The sequence below is a fragment of the Piliocolobus tephrosceles genome, chromosome 8 (genome assembly GCF_002776525.5).
Source record: "Piliocolobus tephrosceles isolate RC106 chromosome 8, ASM277652v3, whole genome shotgun sequence".
Taxonomy (NCBI): domain Eukaryota; kingdom Metazoa; phylum Chordata; class Mammalia; order Primates; family Cercopithecidae; genus Piliocolobus; species Piliocolobus tephrosceles.
In genome coordinates this window covers 57,342,437-57,354,891 of record NC_045441.1, presented here as the reverse complement: position 1 = coordinate 57,354,891, position 12,455 = coordinate 57,342,437, and the positions used below count along the sequence as shown (strand labels likewise).

Sequence of the window (12,455 nt, the reverse complement as noted above, 5' to 3'; positions counted from 1 at the left end):
GAGGGTGGTGGTTGCTGAAGGTTGGGGTGGCTGTGGCAATTTCATAAAATGAGACAATTCTGAAGTTTGTCACATTGATGGACTCTTCTTTTCATGAAAGATTTTTTTTTTTTTTTGTAGCATGGATTATTTGATAGCATTTTACCTGCAGTAAAACTTCTTTCAAAATTGGAGTCAATCTACACAAATCCTACTGGTGCTTTACCAATAAATTTTACATAATATTCTAAATCCTTCATTGTCATTTCAACAGTGTCCACAGCATCTTCACCAGTAGATTCCATCTCAGAAGACTACTTTCTTTGCTCTTCCATAAGAGAGCTCCTCATCTGTTCAATCTTGTCATGAGATTGCAGCAATTCAGTCTCATTTTCAGACTCCACTTCTAATTCTGCAGTTACTTCCTCTGCTGAAGTCTTGAACCCCTTAAAGTCATCCATGAGGGTTGGAATCACCTTCTAATTCATTCATTCATTCTTGTAAATGTTGACAGTTTTACCTCCTTTCATGAATCATAAATATTATTAATGGCGTCTAGAATAGTGAATCCTTTCCAGAAGGCTTTCGGTTTACTTTGTCCAGACCCATCAGCTCTGGCCTTATGAAATGTATTTCTTAAATAATAAGACTTAAAAGTCCAAATGACTCCTTTATCGATGGGCAGGAGAATGGATGTTGTGTTAGCAGCCATGGAAACATTAATCTCCTTGTACATCTTCTTCAGAGCTGTTGGGTGACTGGGCACATTGTCAAGAAGCAGTAATATTTTGAAAGGAATCATTTTTTTCTGAGCAATGGGTCTCAACAGTAGGTCTTAGTGGGCTTAAAATGTTCAGTAACTCATTCAGTAAACATATGTTGTCACCCAGGCTTTGTTGTTCCGTTTATAGAGCACAGGCAGAATATATTTAGCATAATTTATAAGGGCTCTAAGATTTTCAACATGATAAATGAGCATTGGTTTCAACTTTAAGTCACCAGCTGCATTACCCCCTAAGAAGAAAGTCAGCCTGTCGTTTGAAGCTTTGAAGTCAGGCATTGACTTCTCCTCACTAGCTATGAAAATCCTAGATGGTATCTTCTTCCTGTAGAAGACTGTCTTGTCTACACTTAAAATTTGTTGCTTAGTGCAGCCACCTTCATCAATTATCTTAGCTAGGTCTTCTAGATAACTTGCTGCAGATTCTCCATTAGCACTTGCTGCTTTGCCCTGCTCTTGAATCTTAGGGAGATGGCTTTTTCCCTTAAACTTCAAAAGCAACCTCTGCTAGCTTCCAACTCTTCTTCGGCAGGTTCCTAACCTCTCTTAGCCTTCATAGAATGGAAGAGAGTTAGGGTCTTGCTCTGGATTAGGCTTTGGCTTAAGAGAATGTTGTGGCTGGTTTGATGTTTTATCCAGACCACTCAGACTTGCTTCATTTCAATAATAAAGCTGTTTTGCTTTCTTATTATTCATGTGTTCCCTGGAGTAGCACTTTTAATTCTCTTCAAGAACTTTTCCTTTGCAGTCACAACTTCACTGTTTGGCACAAGGCCTAGCTTTCAGCCTCACTCAGCTTTCAACATGCTTCCTCACTAAATTTAATCATTTCTGGCTTTTAAAGTGAGAGAAAAGGGACTCTTTCTTACACTTGAACACTCAGAAGCCATTGTAGGGTTATTAATTGGCCTAATTTCAATATTGTTGTGTCTAAGGGAATAGGGAGGCCTGAAGAGAGGGAGAGAGACAGAGGAAAGACCAGTTGATGCAGCAGTCAGAACACAGGTAACATTTATGAATTAAGTCTGCTGTCTTATATAGGTACAATTCAAGGTGTCCCAAAACAGTTCCAATGGTAACATCAGCAATTGCTGATCAGATCACCATGGCAGATACAAGAATAATGAAAAAGTCTGAAATATGATGAGAATTACCAAAATGTGACAGAGACACAAAGTGAGCAGATACTGTTAGAAAGATGGCACCAATAGACTTGCTCCATGTAGAGTTGCTGTAAACATTCAGTTGTAAAAACACAGTATCTGTAAAGTGAAGTGCAATAAAACAGTGTATTCCTCTATTACATTATGGTTACTTTCCTATAAACTTTCACCCTAGCGTTTAATAAGTATTGATTTTTGCTTCTTTGCCTAGTTTTCTACGGCATCCCCCTACAGTTGTTTAAATATTCTCCTAGCATATTCAGACACATTAGGCCTTTTAGCACTTCCTGTATATTGAAGAAATCTTTCCCGATGCCTTCCAATCAGCTCTGGCCTGGACTGTTTGCTCTCTATAGGATTGCAACAGTGAATTGTTTTAAGATCACAATTTGTCATCATCTTGTAGATTTATTTTACTCCTCTATTATATTGGATCTCCTATTTTCTAGAATTTTTTAGCTTCCCCTTTATTGGTTATCCCCTGATTTTAAGGGAATAGATCTTCTGGTAGATTCCTGAGAAAGATGCAGATAGGTAAAAGTTTTGAGTTCTTACATATCTTGAAAAGATCTTTTTTCCCTCAACCCTCATGCTTCATTGTAAGTTTGGCTGGGTACAGAATCCTAAGATGGAAATAATTTTCCTTGAGATTTTAAAGGCTCTGCTCTGTTCTGTTTTACTCCTCATCCCCCTAGGTTCCAGTGTTCTTTTTGAGAAGCTGATGCTGTTCTTTATCCTTTTTATGTGACTTAATTTTTGGAAACTTGTAAGGTCTTTGTCCCACACCATTCTAAAATTTCTCGATGATGTGACTGGGTATGGGTCTCTTTCGTACAGGTGTTGGGCCCTCAGCAGGACATCCTGCAATTTATGTCATTCAATTCTGGGATATTTTCTTAATTTATTAATTTGATTTCTATGTTTTTTATTCACTCTTTCTGGCATTCTGTTATTCAGCATTTGGGCTCTCTGGACTATTGTCTTCCAGTTTTCCCTTATTTACCTTACTTTCCATTTCTATCTTGTTACTTCATTCTTTGAGATGATTTCCTTAGCTTAATTTCCAGATCTTTATGGAGTTTTTCATCTCATCTAATATTTTTAATTTCTAAGAGCTTTATTTTGGGCTGGGTGCGGTGGCTCACACCTGTAATCCTAGTACTTTGGGAAGCTGGGCAGGTAAATCACTTGAGGTTAGGAGTTCGAGACCAGCCTGGCCAACATGGTGAAACCTCGTTTCTACTAAAAATACGAAAATTAGCTGGACTTGGTGGCACACACCTGTAATCCCAGCTACTCAGGAGACTGAGGCAGGAGAATCACTTGAATCCAGGAGATGGAGGTTGCAGTGAGCCGAGATTGCACCACTGCATTCTAGTCTGGGGAACAGAGTGAGACGCTGTCTCCAGAAAAAAAAAAAGCTGTCTTTTGTTACGTCTCTGAGGTTACCAATGGTAGCTTTTCTGAAGTGTTTTTATGTTTCTTCCAAATATATCTGGTAATCCTTTTTCTTTGTATTTGAGAAATGAGACACTAAAAGGTTGATGGCAAATGCTGAGCTTTTGTGTGGTATTCACTATAGGATGATCTGGCTGGGACATTTCCTTGGGTATATCCTTAATATTTACAATGACTTCTTATACCAACTACCTGCAGTTAGGCCTGCAGTAAGGGCACAGTGCTCCACAAGACTGCCCTCACTTCAGAAACCAGGCACTAGTTAGGGTATTCCCAGGCCACTTTCACTTCTGACCAAGTGGCTACAAATTTGTGGGTTCCCATTACCTCCTCATGTTTGACAATTCACTAGATTCACCCATAAAACTCACTGAAAAGAATTATGCATTACTTTTGATATAAATACTTTATTTTCAATCTGTGATTGATTGAATTTGTGGATGCAGAACCCACAGATACAGAGGTCTAAGGGACATGAGCATCCATGGATTTTGGTATCCATGGTGGGTCCTAGAACCAATTCCCTACAGATACAGAGCGCCAAGTATACTTACTATTATAGTTTTACTATAGAAGAAGGATAGATGCTAGAGCCAGCCAAAGGGAGATACGCATAGGACAAGGTCTGGGAGGGTACGAGATGCAGTTTCTGTTATCCTCTCTTCATAGAACCAGGACACATTACCCTCCCGGCCTATCCAACACACATCAGTGTGTGATAATATGCAGAATATTGCCAACTAGGGAAGCTCACCTGAACTTCAATGTACAGTTTTATTGGGGTCTCATTATGTAGGCATGATTGAATCATTGCCCATGTGGTTGAACTTAATCTCCACCTCTCCTCCCCTCCCTGGAAGTCAGCTGAAAATCCCCAACTCTAATCAAATGGTCGTCCTTTCTGACATGGCCAGCTCCCCAACCCCCGATTCTGAGTCATCCCATTAGCATAAAATATCTCGGGCCCCACTCTGAGTTGCCTCCTTAAGGTAAACTAACAGGTGTGGTCCCAGGGGCCTACCATGACTAACAAAGACATTCGTCACTCAGGAAATTCCAGGCACTTAGTGGCTACCTCCCAAGAACTGGAGACAAAAGATCAGCTAAATTTTTTTTTTTCTTTTTTTAATTTGAGACAGAGTCTTGCTCTGTTGCCCAGGCGGGAGTGCAGTGGTGCAGTCTTGGCTCACTGCAACATCCACCTCCTGGGTTCAAGTGACTCTCCTGCCTCAGCCTCCCGAGAAGCTGGGACTATAGGCATGCACCACCGCGCCTGGCTAATTTTTATGTTTTTTAGTAGAGATGAGGTTTCACCATGTTCAGGGCCAGGTTGGCCTTGAACTCCTGACCTCATGTGATCCACCTGCCTCCACCTCCCAGAGTGTTGGGATTAAAGGGGTGAGCCACCGCACTTGGCCTAAATTTTTTATTACATGGTATCAATGTATTTTATTCCTTTGAGATGCTCTCTGATATCAGTATATTTAGGTCTCTCCTGTTGTGCTGGTCAGATACCCTGGAGAAGCACTTCCTATCTGTTGCTGGAGAGTATAGGCCTGTAAGTGTTCTGGGATCTGAGTGAGAGAAAAAGGCTGGCCAAGGAAGAGTGATCTCAGCACTCACTACTTTTATTTACTCTTCCAGTTTCCAGTGTAAACCCAGGCCCTCAACTGCTCTATCCCCTTAAGAAAATACGTCTCAGATCTCCTGCAGTGGGGGAGGTTTTGGAGTGGTGCACAGAATTTAAGGATGAAATTGCTTCATAGAAAATAGCTAATGCATGTTGGGCTTAATACTTACGTAGGTGATGGGTTGATAGGTGCAGCAAATCACCATCGTGCACGTTTACCTATGTAACAAACCTGCACATCCGAAGAAACAGGAGTGTGGTGTGACTGACCATGGGGAAGCAAAAGAAAACAAGGAAGTATGCAACCATGAAGTGCATGCTTAGACTCAGAGATCAGAGGCTTAAAGAAAAGGATAGATTAAAACCTAAAAAGAAAGAAAAGAAGGATCCCAGCACATTAAAGGAAAGAGAAGTTCCTCTACACCCTTCCTGCTTATTTTTCCAATGTAATACACAGCTGGGCCCACCTTACTACAGCCTCATTGATATCAACTTTATCAACTTTTCCTTAAAAGCGAAACTGGATTTAGTGCAGTCAATGATGGACTGTCTGTATGCCAAGTGTATCCCTTGTATAACTGATTGTGTAATGGCTGAAGTTGAGAAATTGGGGCAGAAGTATTGAGTGGCTCTAAGGATTGCCAAGGATCCAAGATTTGAACTGTGTACACACAAAGGAACCTATGCAAATGACCGCTTAGTACAGAGAGTAGCTCAGCATAAGTGTTACATTGTGACCACAGTTGACCTTTAAGATTCCTGGAGTTCCTATCATGTACATTTTAACAGTAGATACAACATCGAATGGTTGCCAGATGATTTTGGAGCCCCTCCATTCTAAATCTTATAAGACACAGTTCCTCTGCCTTTCTGCAACCAATGTTTTCTTGTTGCCAGTTCATTACACATGCAATTGCATGAATTATTATTCTGTTGACCTATTTGCTCTACTGTGAGCTGAGGAAGGTTATATATGCTCACTCTTTTTTTTTTTTTTTTTTTTTTTTTTATTGAGATGAAGTTTTGCTCTTGTTGTCCAGGCTGGAGTGCAGTGGCACATTCTCAGCTCACTGCAGCCTCTGCCTCCCAGGTTCAGGCAGTTCTTCTGCCTCAGCCTCCCAAGTGGCTGGGATTGCAGGCTCGTGCCACTATGCCCACCTGATTTTTTTTTTTGGTGTTTTTAGTAGAGACAAAAACTTACATATTTTTAGTGCAGAAAAATATGCCTTGGCCTCTCAAGGTGCTGGGATTGCAGGTGTGAGCCACTTTGCCTGGCCTGCTCACTTTTTGATACTGTTTTGAAATTGTTATTTTGTCTCATAAAAATTTTAGACCAGGCATGGTGGCTCATGCCTGTGGTACAGCACTTTGAGAGGCCAAGGTGGGTGGATCACCTGAGGTCAGGACCAGCCACGACAACATGGCGAAACCCCATCTCTACTAAGAATACAAAGAAAGTTGGCCGGGTGTGGCATTGCTTGCCTATAGTCTCTGCTGCTGTGGAGGCTGAGGCAGGAGAGTCACTTGAACCCAGGAGGCAGAGGTTGCGGTGGGCCGAAGTTGTGCCACTGCATTGCAGCCTGGGTGACAGAGTGAGACTGTCTCAAAAAAAAAAAAAAAATTTAATGATGGTTAAAGGGTTCAAAATCTCAGACAGGAAGAATATGTTTTATACTTTTTTGAGTTCTGTTGTACAGTATGGTGCATATACTTAATAATGCGGTATTATGGATTTCAAAATTGATGTTCTTATCACAGAAATATATTTGAAGTATTGGATATGTTAACTAGCTTGATTTAATTATTACACATTGTATCCACAATTTATGACATCACTTTGTAACTCATAAATTTATACAAGTATAAATTGTCAATTTACAATAAAAAATTTTTGTTGCATCTTTTTAGGAATAAAAAAACCCCTGCACATCCTGCACATATATCCCAGAACTTTGCACCTAGTCCTTCTAGGTTTTTAGTCCTTTCTTTACATCTGTTTTCAGTAGTACATGGTGTAAAATTTCTGGGACCTTTCGGGGTAGGATTCTATGGAGAAAACAGGATTGCTTCTTGGCTTTTCTTACTTCTCATTAAAGATTTAGCCTTTTCAGGTCTGCTAAGTCAGTTACCATTCAGCTCTGGAATTTTGTTACTGTGGTCTCCTTTCTTGTTTGTTATCTTTAGCCTTAAGGATTTGTGCTTAAAAAGAGAAAAACACTTTACTGTTTTTGTGGGGTACCTAGAGTCAGCTTAGGCTAAATGCCTGTGTGTTCACTTTACTATCTTTCTTTACCTGGGTATGCCTTGGACACATATTTTTCCTTTTTCCCTTTATGTTGATTTTCCTGAAGTAATGACGGTTAGTCTGGTCTCAGACTCAGACTCCTGGCCTCATGTCATCCTCCCACCTCAGCCTCTCAAAGTGCTGGGGTTACAGGCGTGAGCCACTATAGCCAGCCAGATATTACAGAAATAGATAACATAAAGAAACAAGAGTAGAGAAGAGGTAATTTCAGTTAATTTGGTATATATCAACATTTGGCTATGTATTTTCTTAAAGGGCTATGTCATGACTATTTTCAGTTTTGTGGGTTGTATATGATGTCTGTTATAATAAACGAGCATGTCTATTTCCTAATAAAACTTTATTTTCAGAGATAAGTGGCCATTCAGCTGTAGTTTGCCAACCTGTGGTACACATGCACGCATATTCCAACACATTGCTTTATTTTGAACAAAAATGGCCTTGTACTGTACATGTTGGTTTTGCAACTTATTTTCACTAATTTACTGTAAATATACTTCCATTTTATACACATAGGTCTATTTTATCCTTTTTAATGACTTAATATTATTTCATTTCATTTTATTTTTTGAGACAGGATCTGACACTCTTGCCCAGGCAGGAGTATAGTGGTGTGATCATAGCTCAGTATAACCTCAAATTCCTGGGCTCAAGTGATCCTCCCACCTTAGCCACCCAAGTAGACTACAGGTGTGCGCCACCCTGCTGGGCTAATTTGTTGTTGTTGTTGTTACTAAGTCAGGATCTCACTGTGTTGCCCAGCATAGTCTCAAACTTCTGGAATCAAGCGATCCTCCCACCATGGCTTCCCAAAGTGCTGGGAGTACAGATGTGAGCCACTATGCCTGGCCTATTACCTCATTTTATAAATGTATTTCTTTCACTTCTCTAATGATGAATAATTTGGTGCTGTTTTTGTGTGTTTTATTTAGTGCTGTGGTGTATTTGTGTGTATGAAATATATGTGTGAGTGTGTATATGTATTTCATATTTGTGTGAATGTTTAAGAATAGATTACCTAATTGTGGAATTTTGGGGTCAAGGATGTACACACGTTAAATTTAATAGACATTTGTCAGATTGCCCTCCAGAATGGTTCTATCAATTTACATTCTTACTATACCACTTTCCCACCAGTGGGAAGATGGCCATTTATATGCAGACTTTACCAATTCTATTTCATTTTAAATGACATTTAATTGTTTGCTTTTGGATTTATTTGCTTTCAGGGAGGTTAAAAGATTTTTTAAAATGTTTGTTGGCTATTTGTATTTCTTGTACATACGAGAATGTGAATTATTTGTGTCACTTGACAATTTTTCTGCTGGGAAATTTGTTTATTATTTGACTGATTATAAAGATGCTAATGCTGTCATGTGTTACAGATGTTTTTCTTCTGATTTTCAGTTGCCTAATAACTGGGTATGCTGTTTTTAAATTTTATGTAGTAAAATATCTTTTTTATGATTTAGTTTTGTGCTGAAAATTTTTTTCTCCATAACTTATATTGTGATGTATTATGCTTTTAGTTGTTTTTTGTTTGTTTTACATCTATATTTGTAATATAGTTGGGACTTCTGATGTAAGCAGTAAGATGCAGGTTCTTTTCTCCTGCTGAGTTAGCCAGTTATTCTAGTTTCATTATTTGAATTTTTTCCTTGGCTCCATTAATTTGAAATGGGAGTACAAGTTATAATAAGATTAGAATTCTACAATAACTTAAACCTTTAGCTATCTATAGAAACCATTTATCCATAGCCTTTCATTACTATACAAAAAAGCTAGTCAGTCAAAATTATTTATTGAATGGACCTCTTTTGAGCTGTTTATCCTATTTTTTCCAGTTGGTAAAATAAACATAAGCTAATATATTTTTTAATGGAAATTAAAAAAATATTTACTTTAGGTTTGGGGGCACATGTGAAGGTTTGTTACATAGATAAACATGAGTCATGGGGGTTCATTGTACATATTATTACATCATCCAGGTACCGAGTTCGGTACCCAATAGTTATCTTTTCTGCTCCTCTCCCTCCTCCCACCCTCCCCACTGAAGTAGACCCAGTGTCTGTTGTTTACTTCTTTGTGTTCATAAGTTCTTATCATTTAGCTCATAAGTTCTTATCATTTAGAAGTGAGAACATGCAGTATTTGGTTTTCTGTTTCTGCATTAGCTAATATTTTTTAAAAATGCTAGTCTACAATAAATTGTTATTATTTTGAAGGCTATGGACAGATTAATTCAACTTTATAATGACCTGTACATTTTGAACAGTAACGTGTGCTTTCTCTTTAATCTATCATCATTTCCATCTGCCTTATATCTTTTCCTCCACATTCTTAGTCCTCTGTGATGGAATTTTGTTTTCTTCCTATGTAATATTCTCTCTGTTGGATTCTGTGATTTGCCTAGAACAGTGAATTGGGAATACTTGCTCCAGCTTTACACCGACTGCTCTGGAACACCTTGCAGTTGGTGCATGGTTTCCTACACCTGGTTCTGAATCTCCAGCAACACCAGTCCTTAACCACATCAGGTTTTCCTGCTGACCCTGCTTTCTTTTAAGGGTTTTGGCTTTCCTCTTTATCACTGTAGCTGAACACTTTAAATAAAAAATAGATGCCAGCCAGGTGCAGTGGCTCACACCAGTAATCCCACCACTCTGGGGGACTGAGGCAGGAGGATCACTTGAGGCCAGGAGTTTGAGACCAACTTGGGCAACATAGTAAGACCCTGGCTCTTAAAAAAAAGGCCAGTTGCGGTGGCTCACCTGTAATCCCAGCACTTTAGGAGGCCCGGGTGGGTGGATCACTTGAGGTAGGCAGCAGGCACCTGTAGTCCCAGCTACTCGGGAGGCTGAAGCACAAGAATTGCTTGAACCCGGGAGGTGGAGGTTACAGTGAGCTGAGATTGCACCACTGCACTCCAGCCTTGGTGACAGAGTGAGACTCTGTCTCAGAAAAAAAAAAAAGACTCTACAGATATTTTAGGAGAATAATTTTTGATAAAGTCTTGCCCTGTCACACAGGCTGGAGTGCAGTGGCACGATCATGGCTCACTGCAGCCTCAACCTCCTGGGCTCAAGTGATCCTCCTGCTTCAGCCTCCCTAGAAGCCAGGAATACAGGTGTGCACCACAACACACAGTCAGGTTTTTTTTTTTTTAAAGAGATGGGGTCTTGCTCTGTTGCCCAGGCTGAACTCAAACTCCTGGGCTCAAGCAATCCTGCTTCAGACTCCCAAAGTTCTGGGATTACAGGTGTGAGCTACCATTCCCAGCCTGGAGAATAATTTAATGTTACTATTTAAATGTTCTTCAGAAAATAATAGTTTAAAAATTATTATTCTTGCACACAAACCCAGCAAAAATTTTCCTTAGTAAAATGACCAAGATTAAAATTTATTAAATTCATTTTAAAAATATATACTTTATTATATAAGTAATGAATGTAAAACAGTTTATATGCATTTTCAGAAACAGGCTATTGAAGATCATTTTTTATAGTTTGAAGAAAACCAGTTTTAAAAATTTCTTACACCAGGGACTTCCGGGAAAATGGAGATCCATCCTCATCTATGTTATCCATCTCTCATCTATGTTATCCCCTGTTCTTTCCTTCCAAATGCAACTAAAAGCCTTGGACATTTTATATAAGACTCTGGAGGAGAAAAAGTCAGACAATCTAGGGACCTCAGGAGACCAGGAATGACACAGTGGTATGTTCCCTGTGTGTATTTCAGAGTTGAAGCTAAAGAAGTCAGCAACCTAGATACTGCCAACAGGCGAAGATATAAAAAGGCCCAACAAAAGCCTGTTCTCTCTAGCCAAGAAAAGGCAGCCTAGCAAGTCAGAAAACTTGTAGACAATAACAGCTCTCCTCTAGCCAAACATCACAGAAAAAAACTATTGCTACACTACCAGCTACCTGATCAAGGGCCAAGTGGTAAGCCTAGACTTTTATCCTTGTGGGGTTACAGTGAGGCATACAACATTCCTGCCATGGAGGTGTTAGAGAAGGCAGTAGGAGCCAGAAACGTCACCCCTGCCAGCCAGGAGTGAGAACTGTCCCCACTGTACTGATGGGACCGGTGGAGACCACATGGAGAACCAGGACTTTACCTCCACATGGCAGTAATGAACTGTTCATCTCCCTTCCCTCTGGTATGATGTCGGGGGAAGCCTGCAGAGAGTCAGGACCCTCATTGTCCCCAGTGAGTATGAGACCATCCCCACCACACTGTCAGTGGAGAATACATGGGGACCTGGAACTCCCATCTCCACCCAGCAGGAATGAGGAGCCCACCACCCTTGAGTATCATGGAAGCTGAATGGGACACCTGGACTTCTGCCTCTGCCTGGCAGTAAAAAGTTGGCACCCCTCCCCCGCCAGAGTGGTGTTAGAGAAAACCACCTAAAACAGGAGGTTTAAATAAGATCCAGAGTCTCCAGGGGCGGAGCAAGATGGTCGAATAGGAACAGCTCCAGTCTCCAACTCCCAGCGCGAGCGACACAGAAGACCGGTGATTTCTGCATTTTGAACTGAGGTACTGGGGTCATCTCACTAGGGAGTGCTGGACAATCGGTGCCGGTCAGCTGCTGCAGCCCGACCAGCGAGAGCTGAAGCATGGCGAGGCATCTCCTCACCTGGGAAGCGCAAGGGGGAAGGGAATCCCTTTTCCTAGCCAGGGGAACTGAGACACACAACACCTGGAAAATCGGGTAACTCCCACCCCAATACTGCGCTTTAAGCAAGGGCACACCAGGAGATTATATCCCACACCTGGCCAGGAGGGTCCCACGCCCATGGAGCCTTCCTCATTGCTAGCACAGCAGTCTACCATCTAACCGCAAGGCAGCAGCGAGGCTGGGGGAGGGGCGCCTGCCATTGCTGAGGCTTTAGTAGGTAAACAAAGCCGCTGGGAAGCTCGAGCTGGGTGGAGCTCACAGCAGCTCAAGGAAACCTGCCTGTTTCTGTAGACTCCACCTCTGGGGACAGGGCACAGCTAAACAACAACAACAAAAAAAGCAGCAGAAACCTGATTCTGTCTGACAGCTTTGAAGAAAGCAGTGGATCTCCCCACACGGAGGTTGAGATCTGAGAACAGACAGACTGCCTGCTCAAGTGGGTCCCTGACCCC

At 40.9% G+C, this 12,455-nt stretch overlaps 1 protein-coding gene and 1 pseudogene across 7 annotated transcripts in view; both read left to right on the top strand.

Moving 5' to 3' along the window:
* CCDC126 (coiled-coil domain containing 126) overlaps positions 1-12,455 on the top strand; it is a 52,359-nt gene that overhangs the window by 16,571 nt on the left and 23,333 nt on the right. The window lies entirely within an intron of this gene.
* On the top strand, positions 4,807-5,982 carry LOC111545066 (annotated as a pseudogene).